Below are 23,304 nucleotides of genomic sequence, written 5' to 3'. Positions count from 1 at the left end.
AGGACCCCCATTGAGGGACTTTTACCCTCTGCAGGGGGGCAGTCGGTGTATTCTAATGCCCCACCGACAGGGCCCGCAGTTGTTCGGAGTGGCTCGTATTTTATAAAGAACAAAACTCACACTCACTACCAGGTAAGTGATGAATATAAATATAAGATAAAAATTTTGGATGTTGCGTTCCCAGCTTGTACCATACTTCTAAGCTGTATGCGCCACTTATGTAGTCTTGACTAAGGTGAGCGCCGCCTGTTTGTAAGTCATTCCATAAATAAAAAACAAGCTACAACCACTATATACGATTTTCCAACTCTCTATCTCTGCCCAAATCTAAACGCAGATTCTATGAACAAATCTTTCCCAGAACGGCCCGTCTATGGAAAACTGTTCCACTGGCCTGCTTTCCGGTTGCATACAACATTTATACCTTCAAATCAAGTGTAAACAAGTTCTTGTCGAGCCGTCCGCATAAATAATCAAATTCTACCCAAGTTACACAATTAGCGATTACTAAACTAACATCTGACATTCATTAACCCTTATCCTTGAGTGGCCTTCAGGTCTTAATAAGTGGTAACTCTTAAGTACAAAAACAATAACAAAACTTGTTACAGGAGAGACGAAATTTATTCGCCTGGAGCTTAGTTCTAAATCACTGATGAGTCGAGTAGATTGAAGACAGATGGTGATAATCAATATTAGTCCTGGCGCGAAAGAGCAGAACACAAAATGCTTTAAATAATAATAATAATAATAATAATAATAATAATAATAATAATAATAATAATAATAATAATAATAAAAACATTATCTTTCATCTAGCAATTAATGATATAGATATAAAATTTTCAATGACTTTTTTAAAAGTGCAACAGAATGTACACAACATAAAATAAATCCAAGGTAATTTTTTTTATTCAATTTAAATTAAATTTTTATACCTTACTTTGTAAAATTTATAAAAGTGCACTTTGAAGATAAATAAATTTAAAATTGAATCTTGTACCTTTATTTTTAAAGCCTATCGTAAAAACATTTTGTTTAACAATGTTCATGCCTTGGATGAAATGCTTTTCTAACTTGTTTATTGTCTTACCATTTTACAAACGATTTGTTTTTGTGCTGCTAGTTTATTAAACGGACTTCCAACTTCTCTCACTCCTTCCTTGAGTTGTATGACATCTGGATTTCTTTGAAAATAAACTCTATTCATGAAAGTTCCGATTTCTTTTAGGTACAAAATAAAAACAAAAGAACAGTTAATGTAATAATATTTTTGCTGTGAATATTTTTCAAGAAGAAACCACAGATTAGAATTCAGCCAATTACTTTCCACGAATAAAAACGCCTCCTTTGTACTAAAATTATTGTAGTAAAGAGAATATCCTCCACTAGATTTCGAAGTGAATTTTGTAGAAAAAAGTGCTCTCAACGGCACCTAGTCACATGTGGCAGCAGTAGTTCTCTTTGGATTATATTTGATTTTTATGCTAGTAAAAGATTACATCGGATGCCAGATACCCTCTGAAACGATCGTACAATTTGTGTAGCGACTTCAGCAACAGATTAGCTTTTCTTTTCAAATCTAGTCTTAAAACTAAGTTTTAAGACTAGATTTTAAAATAAAATGGAGTTCCTCAAAAAGAATCCATTTCAACTGAGGCAAAACAAGTATCTTAGTGTTAGTGTTGAGAAAGAGAAACTTGGTTTAAAAGGCAATTTGCACCATTGCCTAACGTGTCCCAGGTTATAAAACAGATAATTAGCAATGTTTTCGTAACCAGTGATGTTCGAAGACAGTTGAGTTGTCAGCATCGATATCAACAAATAGTCTAATATGATTCAAAAAATCATTGAGGAAGAAAAGGGTAGGGTCCATCATGGATATTTGACGCAAACCGACGTAAATTTTATGAGACCAAATATTAGCGTTTCAAAACGCATATGCATAAAATTATAAGAGTAAAAGTATTGTAACAGAGCGCTGATATGTGTATGGCAGCTGTATGCAAAGGACTGATCTGTTTGCAGAGTGACGTCACGGAAAGGAGAAAGAACAGATTATAAACAAGAAGAACGTGTGCACAGACCGACGATCACGTTCGAGAGAAGAACGATAACGTTAGAGAGAGAGAGAGAGAGAGAGAGAGAGAGAGAGAGAGAGAGAGAGAGAGAGAGAGAGAAAGCAGAAATAGACGTATTACACACGTATGGGCCGAGGGCTAAGAGCAAAACGTGTACTAAACATGACCAAACAGGAAAGTACCTGTAAATAAAAGCTGCTCTTTTCACTAAAAAAAAAGTAGTCGAGTATTTTTTTTTTTTTTTTTTACAAAGTGATCACCACTTATCAAGGCTCGGAAGCCACTCAGGGATAAGGATTATTGCAAGTACATTACGTTAGTGTGGAGATTTGATGAAGTGTTTACTTAAGGGGGCGGTTCATTAGGAATTTGTTAACGTTGGACTTGAAGACATCCAAGTTGTATTCTGGTGGGAAGCAGGCAGACGGAACAGAGTTCCACAGGCGTGCAGTTCTAAGAAAGAAGCTTTTTTCATGGAATCCACGTTTTGATTTATTTTCCTTGTGTTTGTTTCTTGCGACAAAGTTAAAACGTCTCGGGTCCCTACATGTTAACATGTGTGTCACGTTACAGAATTTAAGGACTTGGAAGGTATCCATTGCTTGTAAAGCAAAGTTTTGTACAAACGTGATTAAAGACTTCCTCCTAGAATTAAGCTTTCCCACGATATTCGATGGATTTATTGATCATGTGTGATATTATTGTGGTTGTTGGTCTTGCAGGACGAAATGTCACTAAGTATAGTTCGCTTTTGCTCAAGTAATTGATAGCTTTTTGATTTATTAAAGGTTCCACCAACATGGTATAAAGGAGATTGGTCAGTCTGTTATGTGATGTAGAATCTAATTCACAGTATTTTTGAATTACTGGGAAGATAAAAGAAATCTTTCGATTGCAAGACAACCATTCTCCCTTGCAGCAACGATTAAATAACTTTCTAAAAATAAGAGAAAGTCCCACCAGTTGAGTCTTTAGCACAATGACTAGAATGTTGTTAAGACCAGTTGCCTTGCTGAAATGAAGGTTCTTGATGATTCTCCTAGCATCCCGGGCTGATATATAAATGCAACTTATTGTATTTTAATTTATGCAGCGAAATTCTGAAAGTCGGTAGCTCTGGTCGCAACTAGTTAAATTGGAAGCAAATTCTTTGATGCAAATAAGGCGGTTACTTCACTTATTCTTGCATTGTTGATGCGAGTAAAAATTGGCATACGTCTTTTAACTTCGCAGTTAACAATAGCCTAGGTTCCAACCGCGACAGTCAGTCCGACAGAAACTATGCCATTTTGATTGCCATTTTGTTGTCGGACCGGCTCAAAATGTTCTGTGTAGCCCTAGGAGGTCCATCCTCTCATGCCTTGCCTCCTGGTTTTCTGGAAGAGCAAGTTTATCGATTGTCGCCAGAGGCGCCCTCACGGTGGAATGCTGACGAAGCTACTCATGCATATTTTTGCAAAACCGACGTGCTCCTTCTTTTGAAACACTGACTCTTTTTCTACCTGCCGACCTTGTGTCACATCCTCCTGCGATGGGGAGAGATAAATATTAGTCTTTTTGTAAAGTTTATTAATTAAAGTGACTTAATAGGCCATAAGGAATAAGAAGATGATTTTCTGGGTCCACAGTCTATGTCATTATCAATTAAAACATTGGCATGTCTAGCGTTAGAATCTTAAAGCACACATACACACACACATACACCGTCACATACACACCCACATACACCGTCACATGATACCAAAAATGAAAACGCAGTCACAAACTCATAAATTGATCAATTTTTATTCACTTCATTATTTTTTGTTTCATAACGCACCTGCACAAACCTGAAACCACATATTTTATAATGATAACTAAACCTGATGATTGATGATAAATTAGTGTTGTTGACTTCTTATGGATTAAATCATTTTTGTGACATGATCCCACATATTTTACTCTTGTTCACCCAAACAGGACATATTGCCACTTGAAACGTAAGAGACAACTATTTGGAATCGTGTCAAACAGGAAACTGTGGGGAGTTGAGCAGCGACGTGTGTGCCCATACTACATTTCAAGTTCTGCAGGTTAATACAGTCAAAGAGCAGGAAACGGGGAAGGAATTAAAAAATCTAGCTGTTTGACGGAAGAAAATATCAGAGTAAAAGGCCTTCCGATATTTAAGGATTCTACAGTGAGAGGGTGAGATTTTTCTGCTGGGCGAGTTTGTCGGGGTATATATGTCAAGGAGATACAAAAAAGGAATTTATCAGAACATATTTCATCTAAGTACTTGTAAAATAGACATATGGATGCAATACTGCGGTGATGGGACAGGACTTTGAGCTTGGTTAGTACTGCAGGACCTATTAGATTGGAGACTTTTTTTGGATTCTGTATAAGAGGAAGATACTAGTGGTAAATGCATCAGCGTGGACGAATAGTGACTTTGCTTAGATACAGGATGCTCTCAAGGTGGGTAACTTTTACCTGACTCGCAGCAGCTTTGGCAACATTCTCAATGTCATTGTTCCAAATGGGATGCAACATAAAGATGAGTTATCAATTAACAAGAATAACATGGCCGACAGCCAAAACAGAATCTCGGACAGAAGTCAGACATAATAAGCTACTTTAATTATAAAAGACTTTCAATGAGAGACGTGTTATAAATAGTTGGAATTTTAATCATTGCGAAGAATGAACTGCCATCAACTGTAGACAGTGCGACTACGTCGCGATTTTACACAATAATATCACATTGATGAGTAATGGACCAAATAGATACTAATTAATACTATGGAATTGGTAAAGTCGGCTGAAATAAATTAAAATCAACTGTAATCATTTCACATGCATAACCTGGTGCAACCAGATCAGGTTGTTTGAAGACACTGGCTACTTGTCCTAAAATGCAGAAAACATTGATTTTATTGTTTTTTTCGTTTTGTAAACCTCAATCATGTTCTGCAAAGCAAAAAAACAACCTAAAATAAACAAACAATTTTCCTCTACAAAACAATCACAAAGAATAAATATTTGACGATGTATAAAAAAAAACTCGTAGCAACAATTTCTTTCTGGTGTTACTGGTTTTGTCATTATATAACTCGAAAAAAATTGATATGCCGTAAAACAAAATAATCATACCAAACATTATGAAATTATATTAGAAAATATATAGAAATATAAGCATAAAACCCGTTTTTACAAAATTACTGGATTTAGCATCAAATAAGCCGACAATGATATGCCGAACAAAACAATCAAACCAAACACTATGAATAAATATTTTAAGCAATAAATAACTTGAAGCATTGAGGTAATATAAAAAAACGAACCAAAAGTACGCTAACGGAAATAATTTATTGCACGGGCGCCCCCCCCTTTTAAAATTCATCATTCAATAAGGTAAAAAGCTATAGCAACATCTAAACGAGTATTTTAACCATAGTTCCTGATTTCAAAAAGCGAAAAATTAAAAGGTAAATTTCTCTCTCTATTTTTTTTATATATATACCTGTATATATATATATATATATATATATATATATATATATATATATATATATATATATATATATATATATATTCAAGCAAATATTATTAAATACAATGGAGACATTTTGTCTTATAATTCTTTTTTTTAATTTTTCAATTTTTCGTATTGTCTTATATATATATATATATATATATATATATATGTCTATTTTTTCATATATATGCATATATATATTTGAAATGTGGTACTTAAAGCAAACTTATAATTTAAATTCAAATCTATATTTTACTCTATTTCTTTTCTATCTCTAACCCATATTAATTTTCTTATAAATTTTAAATCCAGACCTTTTATTTCAATTTTTTTTCAGATACATCTGCCTTATTTTTAATGCTAGGTTGTCTTTTAAATTTAATAAAAACCCTTCAAAATTTGCTGACGAGGAGACCTTGCTCATTAAAAAACTATATGTAATTATTGTACATAACTTGATGTCTACCACAATAAAAAGCATTGTTTTCCGAAACGATCGTACAGATAATTGATTTTGTTGTTGTTCCTTCTTATGAAACGGATTTTTAATTTAATTATAATTTGATTTTCAAATTTTAAATTATCAATCACATTACTTAATATTGAATTAGCTCTAGGATATTTACCTATCGAGCTTATTATATATCTAAATTACAACGAGCACCTTCTCTTTCCTGTATTTTAATTAAACTAGTAATTTCACTGTTACATTGAAATACACTCAGCTCTTTAGACTATTGTTCTAATCTCCTTTAAATATATATATATATATATATATATATATATATATATATATATATATATATATATATATATACTCGGGTTTTTATATTCAAAAGTAATGGGCTAATGAATTCAACGAGGTTGTTAGATAGTGCTCAATAAAAAGAGCTGATAATACTTGTTTATTGTTATATAAACATGCTCACATCCCGCTGCTACAAATAGCCACTTGTTTCAATCAAACAACAGATATCATCAGGCAGCGACTTGATTATTCAAAATTCATTGAACTTTTGAATAATCAAGTCGCTGCCTGATGATATCTGTTGTTTGATTGAAACAAGTGGCTATTTGTAGCAGCGGGATGTGAGCATGTTTATGTAACTATAAACAAGTATGTCTCGTGTCGCGGGGTTCGAATCGTTCGACTGGTAGTAATCGTGACACCCTGCACTGAAGAATCCCGAAAGGATGAAACACTAGTGTCTGTAGGTATTTAATTATTATAGTAAAAAAATAATTATATATATATATATATATATATATATATATATATATATATATATATATTTTCACCGCAGTTCACGTTGACCGGGCGGTTTGTTCCTTGCTAATTGAGTCAGAGATGGCTTCATGTCAAAGTTCGAATCTCCCGACCGGTGGTAATCGGGACTTCCTTCACTATTGATTCTCAAAAGGATGGAACTAGTGTTTGTAAGTATTAAAAAATAATTATGGCAATGATTATATATATATATATATATATATATATATATATATGCAGCTTGTGTTTTAAAAGTTTATATCTATATACGAGTTGTTTGAAAAGTAAATCCTATTTTTAACTCAAAAACTAAACTCAAAAACTCAAATGTTGACGAGATGCGAAGACGAACGACTTCTTGTGTCTAGAAATGTTTTCTACATAATCATAACCATTTACAATGCATTTTTGCAAAAAATGAACAATACCTTAATTATAAAAGTCAGGAGTACCCTTTGCAATTTACATATTGTTGACACTCTAAAATCGACGAACCCATCTCTTAACTGTGCTAATATAAACTACATCGGCTTTGTAAACGTTCAACAGGCGCTAATGAATGTTGATCGGTTCAATTTGTTTCTGCTTGAAAGAATTGAATAACACACCTATGCTTCTAGCGTACGTCTATGAGAGTGGTTCATTTCTTAGAATTTGACACATTCAATATTTGCAACAGAGTGGTTCATTTCTTAGAATTTGACACATTCAATATTTGCAACAGAGTGGTTCATTTCTTAGAATTTGACACATTTAATATTTGCAACAGAGTGGTTCATTTCTTAGAATTTGACACATTCAATATTTGACACAGAGTGGTTCATTTCTTAGAATTTGACACATTCAATATTTGCAACAGAGTGGTTCATTTCTTAGAATTTGACACATTCAATATTTGCAACAGAGTGGTTCATTTCTTAGAATTTGACACATTCAATATTTGCAACAGAGTGGTTCATTTCTTAGAATTTGACACATTCAATATTTGCAACAGAGTGGTTCATTTCTTAGAATTTGACACATTCAATATTTGCAACAGAGTGGTTCATTTCTTAGAATTTGACACATTCAATATTTGCAACAGAGTGGTTCATTTCTTAGAATTTGACACATTCAATATTTGCAACAGAGTGGTTCATTTCTTAGAATTTGACACATTCAATATTTGCAACAGAGTGGTTCATTTCTTAGAATTTGACACATTCAATATTTGCAACAGAGTGGTTCATTTCTTAGAATTTGACACATTCAATATTTGCAACAGAGTGGTTCATTTCTTAGAATTTGACACATTCAATATTTGCAACAGAGTGGTTCATTTCTTAGAATTTGACACATTCAATATTTGCAACAGAGTGGTTCATTTCTTAGAATTTGACACATTCAATATTTGCAACAGAGTGGTTCATTTCTTAGAATTTGACACATTCAATATTTGCAACAGAGTGGTTCATTTCTTAGAATTTGACACATTCAATATTTGCAACAGAGTGGTTCATTTCTTAGAATTTGACACATTCAATATTTGCAACAGAGTGGTTCATTTCTTAGAATTTGACACATTCAATATTTGCAACAGAGTGGTTCATTTCTTAGAATTTGACACATTCAATATTTGCAACAGAGTGGTTCATTTCTTAGAATTTGACACATTCAATATTTGCAACAGAGTGGTTCATTTCTTAGAATTTGACACATTCAATATTTGCAACAGAGTGGTTCATTTCTTAGAATTTGACACATTCAATATTTGCAACAGAGTGGTTCATTTCTTAGAATTTGACACATTCAATATTTGCAACAGAGTGGTTCATTTCTTAGAATTTGACACATTCAATATTTGCAACAGAGTGGTTCATTTCTTAGAATTTGACACATTCAATATTTGCAACAGAGTGGTTCATTTCTTAGAATTTGACACATTCAATATTTGCAACAGAGTGGTTCATTTCTTAGAATTTGACATATTCAATATTTGCAACAGAGTCGTTCATTTCTTAGAATTTGACACATTCAATATTTGCAACAGAGTGGTTCATTTCTTAGAATTTGACACATTCAATATTTGCAACAGAGTGGTTCATTTCTTAGAATTTGACACATTCAATATTTGCAACAGAGTGGTTCATTTCTTAGAATTTGACACATTCAATATTTGCAACAGAGTGGTTCATTTCTTAGAATTTGACACATTCAATATTTGCAACAGAGTGGTTCATTTCTTAGAATTTGACATATTCAATATTTGCAACAGAGTCGTTCATTTCTTAGAATTTGACACATTCAATATTTGCAACAGAGTGGTTCATTTCTTAGAATTTGACACATTCAATATTTGCAACAGAGTGGTTCATTTCTTAGAATTTGACACATTCAATATTTGCAACAGAGTGGTTCATTTCTTAGAATTTGACACATTCAATATTTGCAACAGAGTGGTTCATTTCTTAGAATTTGACACATTCAATATTTGCAACAGAGTGGTTCATTTCTTAGAATTTGACACATTCAATATTTGCAACAGAGTGGTTCATTTCTTAGAATTTGACACATTCAATATTTGCAACAGAGTGGTTCATTTCTTAGAATTTGACACATTCAATATTTGCAACAGAGTGGTTCATTTCTTAGAATTTGACACATTCAATATTTGCAACAGAGTGGTTCATTTCTTAGAATTTGACATATTCAATATTTGCAACAGAGTGGTTCATTTCTTAGAATTTGACACATTCAATATTTGCAACAGAGTGGTTCATTTCTTAGAATTTGACACATTCAATATTTGCAACAGAGTGGTTCATTTCTTAGAATTTGACACATTCAATATTTGCAACAGAGTGGTTCATTTCTTAGAATTTGACACATTCAATATTTGCAACAGAGTGGTTCATTTCTTAGAATTTGACACATTCAATATTTGCAACAGAGTGGTTCATTTCTTAGAATTTGACACATTCAATATTTGCAACAGAGTGGTTCATTTCTTAGAATTTGACACATTCAATATTTGCAACAGAGTGGTTCATTTCTTAGAATTTGACATATTCAATATTTGCAACAGAGTGGTTCATTTCTTAGAATTTGACACATTCAATATTTGCAACAGAGTGGTTCATTTCTTAGAATTTGACATATTCAATATTTGCAACAGAGTGGTTCATTTCTTAGAATTTGACACATTCAATATTTGCAACAGAGTGGTTCATTTCTTAGAATTTGACACATTCAATATTTGCAACAGAGTGGTTCATTTCTTAGAATTTGACACATTCAATATTTGCAACAGAGTGGTTCATTTCTTAGAATTTGACACATTCAATATTTGCAACAGAGTGGTTCATTTCTTAGAATTTGACACATTCAATATTTGCAACAGAGTGGTTCATTTCTTAGAATTTGACACATTCAATATTTGCAACAGAGTGGTTCATTTCTTAGAATTTGACACATTCAATATTTGCAACAGAGTGGTTCATTTCTTAGAATTTGACACATTCAATATTTGCAACAGAGTGGTTCATTTCTTAGAATTTGACATATTCAATATTTGCAACAGAGTCGTTCATTTCTTAGAATTTGACACATTCAATATTTGCAACAGAGTGGTTCATTTCTTAGAATTTGACACATTCAATATTTGCAACAGAGTGGTTCATTTCTTAGAATTTGACACATTCAATATTTGCAACAGAGTGGTTCATTTCTTAGAATTTGACACATTCAATATTTGCAACAGAGTGGTTCATTTCTTAGAATTTGACATATTCAATATTTGCAACAGAGTGGTTCATTTCTTAGAATTTGACACATTCAATATTTGCAACAGAGTGGTTCATTTCTTAGAATTTGACACATTCAATATTTGCAACAGAGTGGTTCATTTCTTAGAATTTGACACATTCAATATTTGCAACAGAGTGGTTCATTTCTTAGAATTTGACACATTCAATATTTGCAACAGAGTGGTTCATTTCTTAGAATTTGACACATTCAATATTTGCAACAGAGTGGTTCATTTCTTAGAATTTGACATATTCAATATTTGCAACAGAGTGGTTCATTTCTTAGAATTTGACACATTCAATATTTGCAACAGAGTGGTTCATTTCTTAGAATTTGACACATTCAATATTTGCAACAGAGTGGTTCATTTCTTAGAATTTGACACATTCAATATTTGCAACAGAGTGGTTCATTTCTTAGAATTTGACACATTCAATATTTGCAACAGAGTGGTTCATTTCTTAGAATTTGACATATTCAATATTTGCAACAGAGTGGTTCATTTCTTAGAATTTGACACATTCAATATTTGCAACAGAGTGGTTCATTTCTTAGAATTTGACACATTCAATATTTGCAACAGAGTGGTTCATTTCTTAGAATTTGACATATTCAATATTTGCAACAGAGTCGTTCATTTCTTAGAATTTGACACATTCAATATTTGCAACAGAGTGGTTCATTTCTTAGAATTTGACATATTCAATATTTGCAACAGAGTGGTTCATTTCTTAGAATTTGACATATTCAATATTTGCAACAGAGTGGTTCATTTCTTAGAATTTGACACATTCAATATTTGCAACAGAGTGGTTCATTTCTTAGAATTTGACATATTCAATATTTGCAACAGAGTGGTTCATTTCTTAGAATTTGACACATTCAATATTTGCAACAGAGTGGTTCATTTCTTAGAATTTGACACATTCAATATTTGCAACAGAGTGGTTCATTTCTTAGAATTTGACATATTCAATATTTGCAACAGAGTGGTTCATTTCTTAGAATTTGACATATTCAATATTTGCAACAGAGTGGTTCATTTCTTAGAATTTGACACATTCAATATTTGCAACAGAGTGGTTCATTTCTTAGAATTTGACACATTCAATATTTGCAACAGAGTGGTTCATTTCTTAGAATTTGACACATTCAATATTTGCAACAGAGTGGTTCATTTCTTAGAATTTGACACATTCAATATTTGCAACAGAGTGGTTCATTTCTTAGAATTTGACATATTCAATATTTGCAACAGAGTGGTTCATTTCTTAGAATTTGACACATTCAATATTTGCAACAGAGTGGTTCATTTCTTAGAATTTGACACATTCAATATTTGCAACAGAGTGGTTCATTTCTTAGAATTTGACATATTCAATATTTGCAACAGAGTGGTTCATTTCTTAGAATTTGACACATTCAATATTTGCAACAGAGTGGTTCATTTCTTAGAATTTGACATATTCAATATTTGCAACAGAGTGGTTCATTTCTTAGAATTTGACACATTCAATATTTGCAACAGAGTGGTTCATTTCTTAGAATTTGACACATTCAATATTTGCAACAGAGTGGTTCATTTCTTAGAATTTGACACATTCAATATTTGCAACAGAGTGGTTCATTTCTTAGAATTTGACACATTCAATATTTGCAACAGAGTGGTTCATTTCTTAGAATTTGACACATTCAATATTTGCAACAGAGTGGTTCATTTCTTAGAATTTGACACATTCAATATTTGCAACAGAGTGGTTCATTTCTTAGAATTTGACACATTCAATATTTGCAACAGAGTGGTTCATTTCTTAGAATTTGACACATTCAATATTTGCAACAGAGTGGTTCATTTCTTAGAATTTGACACATTCAATATTTGCAACAGAGTGGTTCATTTCTTAGAATTTGACACATTCAATATTTGCAACAGAGTGGTTCATTTCTTAGAATTTGACACATTCAATATTTGCAACAGAGTGGTTCATTTCTTAGAATTTGACACATTCAATATTTGCAACAGAGTGGTTCATTTCTTAGAATTTGACATATTCAATATTTGCAACAGAGTGGTTCATTTCTTAGAATTTGACACATTCAATATTTGCAACAGAGTGGTTCATTTCTTAGAATTTGACACATTCAATATTTGCAACAGAGTGGTTCATTTCTTAGAATTTGACACATTCAATATTTGCAACAGAGTGGTTCATTTCTTAGAATTTGACACATTCAATATTTGCAACAGAGTGGTTCATTTCTTAGAATTTGACACATTCAATATTTGCAACAGAGTGGTTCATTTCTTAGAATTTTACATATTCAATATTTGCAACAGAGTGGTTCATTTCTTAGAATTTGACACATTCAATATTTGCAACAGAGTGGTTCATTTCTTAGAATTTGACACATTCAATATTTGCAACAGAGTGGTTCATTTCTTAGAATTTGACACATTCAATATTTGCAACAGAGTGGTTCATTTCTTAGAATTTGACACATTCAATATTTGCAACAGAGTGGTTCATTTCTTAGAATTTGACATATTCAATATTTGCAACAGAGTGGTTCATTTCTTAGAATTTGACACATTCAATATTTGCAACAGAGTGGTTCATTTCTTAGAATTTGACACATTCAATATTTGCAACAGAGTGGTTCATTTCTTAGAATTTGACATATTCAATATTTGCAACAGAGTCGTTCATTTCTTAGAATTTGACACATTCAATATTTGCAACAGAGTGGTTCATTTCTTAGAATTTGACATATTCAATATTTGCAACAGAGTGGTTCATTTCTTAGAATTTGACATATTCAATATTTGCAACAGAGTGGTTCATTTCTTAGAATTTGACACATTCAATATTTGCAACAGAGTGGTTCATTTCTTAGAATTTGACATATTCAATATTTGCAACAGAGTGGTTCATTTCTTAGAATTTGACACATTCAATATTTGCAACAGAGTGGTTCATTTCTTAGAATTTGACACATTCAATATTTGCAACAGAGTGGTTCATTTCTTAGAATTTGACATATTCAATATTTGCAACAGAGTGGTTCATTTCTTAGAATTTGACATATTCAATATTTGCAACAGAGTGGTTCATTTCTTAGAATTTGACACATTCAATATTTGCAACAGAGTGGTTCATTTCTTAGAATTTGACACATTCAATATTTGCAACAGAGTGGTTCATTTCTTAGAATTTGACACATTCAATATTTGCAACAGAGTGGTTCATTTCTTAGAATTTGACACATTCAATATTTGCAACAGAGTGGTTCATTTCTTAGAATTTGACATATTCAATATTTGCAACAGAGTGGTTCATTTCTTAGAATTTGACACATTCAATATTTGCAACAGAGTGGTTCATTTCTTAGAATTTGACACATTCAATATTTGCAACAGAGTGGTTCATTTCTTAGAATTTGACATATTCAATATTTGCAACAGAGTGGTTCATTTCTTAGAATTTGACACATTCAATATTTGCAACAGAGTGGTTCATTTCTTAGAATTTGACATATTCAATATTTGCAACAGAGTGGTTCATTTCTTAGAATTTGACACATTCAATATTTGCAACAGAGTGGTTCATTTCTTAGAATTTGACACATTCAATATTTGCAACAGAGTGGTTCATTTCTTAGAATTTGACACATTCAATATTTGCAACAGAGTGGTTCATTTCTTAGAATTTGACACATTCAATATTTGCAACAGAGTGGTTCATTTCTTAGAATTTGACACATTCAATATTTGCAACAGAGTGGTTCATTTCTTAGAATTTGACACATTCAATATTTGCAACAGAGTGGTTCATTTCTTAGAATTTGACACATTCAATATTTGCAACAGAGTGGTTCATTTCTTAGAATTTGACACATTCAATATTTGCAACAGAGTGGTTCATTTCTTAGAATTTGACACATTCAATATTTGCAACAGAGTGGTTCATTTCTTAGAATTTGACACATTCAATATTTGCAACAGAGTGGTTCATTTCTTAGAATTTGACACATTCAATATTTGCAACAGAGTGGTTCATTTCTTAGAATTTGACATATTCAATATTTGCAACAGAGTGGTTCATTTCTTAGAATTTGACACATTCAATATTTGCAACAGAGTGGTTCATTTCTTAGAATTTGACATATTCAATATTTGCAACAGAGTGGTTCATTTCTTAGAATTTGACACATTCAATATTTGCAACAGAGTGGTTCATTTCTTAGAATTTGACACATTCAATATTTGCAACAGAGTGGTTCATTTCTTAGAATTTGACACATTCAATATTTGCAACAGAGTGGTTCATTTCTTAGAATTTGACACATTCAATATTTGCAACAGAGTGGTTCATTTCTTAGAATTTGACACATTCAATATTTGCAACAGAGTGGTTCATTTCTTAGAATTTGACACATTCAATATTTGCAACAGAGTGGTTCATTTCTTAGAATTTGACACATTCAATATTTGCAACAGAGTGGTTCATTTCTTAGAATTTGACACATTCAATATTTGCAACAGAGTGGTTCATTTCTTAGAATTTGACACATTCAATATTTGCAACAGAGTGGTTCATTTCTTAGAATTTGACATATTCAATATTTGCAACAGAGTGGTTCATTTCTTAGAATTTGACACATTCAATATTTGCAACAGAGTGGTTCATTTCTTAGAATTTGACACATTCAATATTTGCAACAGAGTGGTTCATTTCTTAGAATTTGACACATTCAATATTTGCAACAGAGTGGTTCATTTCTTAGAATTTGACACATTCAATATTTGCAACAGAGTGGTTCATTTCTTAGAATTTGACACATTCAATATTTGCAACAGAGTGGTTCATTTCTTAGAATTTGACACATTCAATATTTGCAACAGAGTGGTTCATTTCTTAGAATTTGACACATTCAATATTTGCAACAGAGTGGTTCATTTCTTAGAATTTGACACATTCAATATTTGCAACAGAGTGGTTCATTTCTTAGAATTTGACACATTCAATATTTGCAACAGAGTGGTTCATTTCTTAGAATTTGACACATTCAATATTTGCAACAGAGTGGTTCATTTCTTAGAATTTGACACATTCAATATTTGCAACAGAGTGGTTCATTTCTTAGAATTTGACACATTCAATATTTGCAACAGAGTGGTTCATTTCTTAGAATTTGACATATTCAATATTTGCAACAGAGTGGTTCATTTCTTAGAATTTGACACATTCAATATTTGCAACAGAGTGGTTCATTTCTTAGAATTTGACACATTCAATATTTGCAACAGAGTGGTTCATTTCTTAGAATTTGACACATTCAATATTTGCAACAGAGTGGTTCATTTCTTAGAATTTGACACATTCAATATTTGCAACAGAGTGGTTCATTTCTTAGAATTTGACACATTCAATATTTGCAACAGAGTGGTTCATTTCTTAGAATTTGACATATTCAATATTTGCAACAGAGTGGTTCATTTCTTAGAATTTGACACATTCAATATTTGCAACAGAGTGGTTCATTTCTTAGAATTTGACACATTCAATATTTGCAACAGAGTGGTTCATTTCTTAGAATTTGACACATTCAATATTTGCAACAGAGTGGTTCATTTCTTAGAATTTGACACATTCAATATTTGCAACAGAGTGGTTCATTTCTTAGAATTTGACACATTCAATATTTGCAACAGAGTGGTTCATTTCTTAGAATTTGACACATTCAATATTTGCAACAGAGTGGTTCATTTCTTAGAATTTGACACATTCAATATTTGCAACAGAGTGGTTCATTTCTTAGAATTTGACACATTCAATATTTGCAACAGAGTGGTTCATTTCTTAGAATTTGACACATTCAATATTTGCAACAGAGTGGTTCATTTCTTAGAATTTGACACATTCAATATTTGCAACAGAGTGGTTCATTTCTTAGAATTTGACACATTCAATATTTGCAACAGAGTGGTTCATTTCTTAGAATTTGACACATTCAATATTTGCAACAGAGTGGTTCATTTCTTAGAATTTGACACATTCAATATTTGCAACAGAGTGGTTCATTTCTTAGAATTTGACACATTCAATATTTGCAACAGAGTGGTTCATTTCTTAGAATTTGACACATTCAATATTTGCAACAGAGTGGTTCATTTCTTAGAATTTGACACATTCAATATTTGCAACAGAGTGGTTCATTTCTTAGAATTTGACACATTCAATATTTGCAACAGAGTGGTTCATTTCTTAGAATTTGACACATTCAATATTTGCAACAGAGTGGTTCATTTCTTAGAATTTGACATATTCAATATTTGCAACAGAGTGGTTCATTTCTTAGAATTTGACACATTCAATATTTGCAACAGAGTGGTTCATTTCTTAGAATTTGACACATTCAATATTTGCAACAGAGTGGTTCATTTCTTAGAATTTGACACATTCAATATTTGCAACAGAGTGGTTCATTTCTTAGAATTTGACACATTCAATATTTGCAACAGAGTGGTTCATTTCTTAGAATTTGACACATTCAATATTTGCAACAGAGTGGTTCATTTCTTAGAATTTGACACATTCAATATTTGCAACAGAGTGGTTCATTTCTTAGAATTTGACACATTCAATATTTGCAACAGAGTGGTTCATTTCTTAGAATTTGACACATTCAATATTTGCAACAGAGTGGTTCATTTCTTAGAATTTGACACATTCAATATTTGCAACAGAGTGGTTCATTTCTTAGAATTTGACACATTCAATATTTGCAACAGAGTGGTTCATTTCTTAGAATTTGACACATTCAATATTTGCAACAGAGTGGTTCATTTCTTAGAATTTGACACATTCAATATTTGCAACAGAGTGGTTCATTTCTTAGAATTTGACACATTCAATATTTGCAACAGAGTGGTTCATTTCTTAGAATTTGACACATTCAATATTTGCAACAGAGTGGTTCATTTCTTAGAATTTGACACATTCAATATTTGCAACAGAGTGGTTCATTTCTTAGAATTTGACACATTCAATATTTGCAACAGAGTGGTTCATTTCTTAGAATTTGACACATTCAATATTTGCAACAGAGTGGTTCATTTCTTAGAATTTGACACATTCAATATTTGCAACAGAGTGGTTCATTTCTTAGAATTTGACACATTCAATATTTGCAACAGAGTGGTTCATTTCTTAGAATTTGACACATTCAATATTTGCAACAGAGTGGTTCATTTCTTAGAATTTGACACATTCAATATTTGCAACAGAGTGGTTCATTTCTTAGAATTTGACACATTCAATATTTGCAACAGAGTGGTTCATTTCTTAGAATTTGACACATTCAATATTTGCAACAGAGTGGTTCATTTCTTAGAATTTGACACATTCAATATTTGCAACAGAGTGGTTCATTTCTTAGAATTTGACACATTCAATATTTGCAACAGAGTGGTTCATTTCTTAGAATTTGACACATTCAATATTTGCAACAGAGTGGTTCATTTCTTAGAATTTGACACATTCAATATTTGCAACAGAGTGGTTCATTTCTTAGAATTTGACACATTCAATATTTGCAACAGAGTGGTTCATTTCTTAGAATTTGACACATTCAATATTTGCAACAGAGTGGTTCATTTCTTAGAATTTGACACATTCAATATTTGCAACAGAGTGGTTCATTTCTTAGAATTTGACACATTCAATATTTGCAACAGAGTGGTTCATTTCTTAGAATTTGACATATTCAATATTTGCAACAGAGTGGTTCATTTCTTAGAATTTGACACATTCAATATTTGCAACAGAGAAATAAAAATAAGAATAAATGCATGTTCAGTTATGATAACAATGCATCTGAGAGGAATAAAACAGAATATATAACTTTTGGAAAGTCCCTCGTTTTTTACTATATAGCATACATATATAGTTTCACTACTTAGGTTCCATTCAAACAAAGGCTTTTGTTACCATCCCAAACAAGGCAATTTGCCACTTGGATGTAAAAGGCTAGTAACCTGGGTTATGTCTACCGGGGACTATGTGGGGAGTTGAGCAGTGAAATGTCTGTTCGCGTTACATTTAAACTTCTTCATGTTGTTACTCTCAGGGAAACAGGAAACGCGAAAGGGATTCGAAAGTCTAACAATCGGAGGGAAGTTTGAATATGTACATCGAAGGGACACAAGTACTACAAGTTCATTAGAGCAGCTGCCATTAAATTATTACTCAAACAGAAACAAAGATGCAACATTGAAGCTTTGAGACAGGGGTTGGAGCTTGGCTAATAATGCGGGATCTATTAGATTGAAAATTCTTTTTTTTCCCTGCCTAAAAAGAAGGACTAATCATATATGCAGCACCCAACATGAGGAAATAATACTCAACTGTGATAATTTTCTAACATGGTAGAGAGAGCCCATCTTCTTTGCAGCAGCTTTGGCAATGTCCTCAATGTATTTTTCTAATTCATGTTTCATGTGAATATTAAACCGAGAAATTTTGCCTATGAGCTGTCACATAGGGTGTTATTTGTCATATAAAGCTTGTTTAAAATTGCATTTAATTTTGTACGCCAAGCTGTGTTTATAATAGACTTTTTATCGGTCTGACACGTTTTTTTATTTTTTTTTTTATTACATTTTCACCCCAAACAAGGCAAATTGCCACTTTGGTGTAGGGGGCTACTATCAGGGGCAACAACTACTGGGGTACTATGTAGGGATTTGGGCAGCAAGGTGTCGGTTCACGTTACACTTGAACTTCTGCACGTCAGTACTGTTGGGGAAGCAGGGACCTGGAATGGAATTTCAGAGTCTTGCGGTTCTGGGGAAGAAACTATTGGAGTAAAAAGATCTTTTACATCTAGGGATCTCTACAGTGTGGGGGTGGGATCTAGTAGCCTGTCGGGTTTGTCGAGGGTGCTCGCGTCGTGGGGGCACAAGTGATTGCAGTTCGTCAGAGCATTCACCACTAAAATACTTGTAGAAAAGGCAGAGGGATGCAACATTTCGTCGATGGGACAGAGGCTGAAGCTTAGATGCCAGTTCAGGGCATATCAGGTTTGCGACTCTCTTTTGAACCTTGTCAAGGAGCGAGAGACTAGTATTTTATTGCGAAATATCAGCGTATCCCATAACATTCAGATTGAATGGGCGCACGGCGATTAGTAACTTTTTCTTATTATATTAGACGCAAATTAGTAATTATTAAGAATTTAGTAAATTTTTTGGCAACTGCAAATATTTGAGTAATAAAATTCTATTACGTTTGTGCAAAAATAATGTCGTTTTTTGACGTATATATATATATATATACATATATATATATATATATATATATATATATATCTTTGATTTAAATGACATTATTTTTGCACCAACCTAATAATAGAAAGTGAAAGATATGAATATATACACAATTCTCATCTTGAGGAGATTCTAGATTTATGCCTTTCTTATCAAGATTAAATTTGTAAGGAAATCGCATTTTGAGTATTTTCCAATAGATACGCATCTGTTTATTTGATGAATGACCACACAAACGCCATCAAGTTATTGTCTGCTGAAGACCTTTACGAAATAGAAACTTACACTCGTATGTACGAACACAGATGTAAAGATGGCGAAAATATACGAAGGTAGCTGGGATGGGCGGGGTTGAAGGGTGAACATTGGAAACCTTTCCAAGACCTCCCATGAGATACAAAGGAAGGATAGCAAATTAATTCATTCTTTTTTTCTTTCGCCTACTTTTGGTTCTTTGACTTTGTGAATACAGAAGATTTTCGGTTCCGTGATCCTATCAGCAGACATGTAAACAAGATGTCGAAGACGAATCTCTGGCAGCCTGTCCGATAATCTCTAATCTCGCAAGCTTTGTGACTGCGTAGACAAAATGGCGACTAACTAAATAGCAAATTGTAAAAACGTTCGAACGCTGTCCATTAAAAGAATGAACTAGAATAATGTTAAGAGATAAACTTGTTTATTAAATAACTCAAGATAAATGGAGAAAGTGTAAAACGAAAATTAAAAGAAACAAATAAACAACTCTAATAGACGAATAATTAAACCCTTGGTTTTTAAAACCCATTTTTTCTTGTCCTTCGCATTTGCGAAGGACAAAAAACATTTGCGAGAAGAGGTTACAACGAAGAAGGAAAATAAGGTTAAATCGAATTTTTGCGACGAGGAAAATTAAGACTAACCACTTAAACTTCCAGTTTTGTTATCCAAGAGGGACTCTCACCGAGTGAAAAAAAGAAGAGCTGCCAAGTATTAAGGATTGCGGTTTCAAGTCCTACTTGAGATTTATCCTTTTCTTTCGTTGATCTTTAAATCTTATTAATTGATCAAAGATCAACGACTTGTTAATTACACGACAATTTGATAAAATGAAATGAAAAAAAATCATAAATTGTTAATTCTTCGTCTTAAGAAAAATATAATTTAAACATTTTTTTAAAAAATGAAATAAATGAAGTCAATCAATTTCTATCTTTCATTTTGCATTTCTCTTTAGCATACATTTAATCATACGAAGCCGGCGTTGCCCGGGTGCAACATTTTGCTGACGAATTTCGATGAAATTAATGAAGGCAGTAAGTACAACTACAGGGAGGTGACGGTGGTGTAATTGGTTAACGACACGGATTAACGACTTGGGAGTCTCATGTTTGAATTCAGATCGTTCCATAAAAACCATCTTCACTTAATGTGATAGCAAACTTCTCACCGTTCCTCTCATAAATACCCGATGTCTTTCTAGAAAAGAAATTCTGACTAGAAAAATATTAAAAAAACTAATCCCAACAATAGAATCTTTGGATTCATATGGTATGATGATGACCATAGCTCCAAAATGAATTACATTCCTTGAAATCCACTGCAAATCGAAAAGTATTCAATTATAAACGTAACCCTTTTATCGTGTTAAAATTGCAAAATAACAAAATAACAATCCAACAACATTAAATATCAAATAAGAGGGACAATATAAAAGTAAAGCTTCCTATTTCTTAATTCAAAAAGCTAGGAAAGCGGGAGTGATATTATTAAAACGACCTATTTAAGATTTTATTTTTCTACATATTCACAATGCTATTTACCAGCGATGAACGACTGGTGTAGATGGGCATCCAGAGCGTGCTTTGTCTTACGAGGATCGTTTCAAAAGTCAACTAAAAAAAATGTAAAAGATCTATGAAGATGTGAGTGATACCATTAAAACGAGCAACCTTTTTTGCTCCAGCATTACCTTTTCTACATAGTCACCACCATTCTATCGCACACACCGTATTCGCCAAAATCTTCAATTTATCGACTAGCACTTTTTGAAACGTTTCGATTATTTCTTGTGGTGAAAAATCTTCACATAAAAATTAAGCTGAGTAATTTTTTTTTCGAAACTGTCAATTTATCAACATTTGATGGAAAAAGTGTTGCCTTGTTTCTGCTTGATTTTTTTTTAATTTCGTTTAATAAATTCGATTTTAATTGAGTTATAAGTGTTTTGTTAATTGAAGATAAATACAAAATTATTTCTCTGTTAAGTACATAACGAAGAGTTTATAAAATCTGTTTAAACATCAAAATATTTTAATGATATTGGAGGTCAAATCTGTTGAGCTGTGGTAACATGTTTCGTCTATTTGTAAGTTCCGTAATTTTCAATCATCAAGAAAAGAAAGTACCCACATGGAAATTTTTAAGAATATAGCCCTATTGTTGTATCGTGGGAATACATATTAAGGCTGGCGAGGGAATTCATATTTAGACAATACATATAACGGATATAACGATAGTGATAATGAGAGAAATATGACATTTAAACATTTATCTTATAACACATTTTGGAGAAGGGGAAACATTTCTGGTGGTAGAGGAGATGGGCACAAAATACTTGGAAGAGGTTACACAAGAGTTCGTTATGATTGATGATTAACACATTACCTTTTGAGTGTTGAAAGATGACACAGGACAACAGTTTTATAAAAACACAATGATGATTCTTTACTTATTGGACCGGTCGAATGCTGATGACGTCATGAATTCAAATGTGGGATCTACATCGTTTGATGTTCTTTTTTTCGCTTCTAAAGGACTGACTCCAACTACACCCAACTCAACTGCTCTCGACTCTACTCTTCTGCTGGCTCCCCTAACTTAACTAACTCTAGCTCCTATATTGAGAACCCCCTTCATCTATGACGTCAGAAGTGTGTTTCCCAATTCACTTAGCTATGCATGTTTTTTCCAAACACACTTTTAGCAAAAACAGAATTCTCAACATATAATTCTAACCTATTTTGCTTTAAATATATTTTTAATTTGTATTGTTCATTCTTTAGCTGACATTTTTAATATTTAGTTTTCTTAAAGAATGACCAATCAATTCTTTTTACAATATAAACAACATCTAACTATTCTAATAGAATTTAACAATATGCTTACTTTCTCACATTCCAATAGTTAACCCTGATTACAAGGTTCGAGTCTTGGCTTATCCTAATCTCATTTTCACCTATCTAATACTCTTCTTATTTACATGGAAAGGGAACAACCTTACCCTGTAACACTATTTTATTCTTTAATAAAACATGGCCAATAAACCATTATATTTTTTGTT

Source organism: Euprymna scolopes, chromosome 3, assembly GCF_053919585.1.
Source record: "Euprymna scolopes isolate OS-2025 chromosome 3, ASM5391958v1, whole genome shotgun sequence".
NCBI lineage: Eukaryota > Metazoa > Mollusca > Cephalopoda > Sepiida > Sepiolidae > Euprymna > Euprymna scolopes.
The sequence above is the reverse complement of the archived record's forward strand: the minus strand, read 5'-3'. Positions refer to the sequence as shown.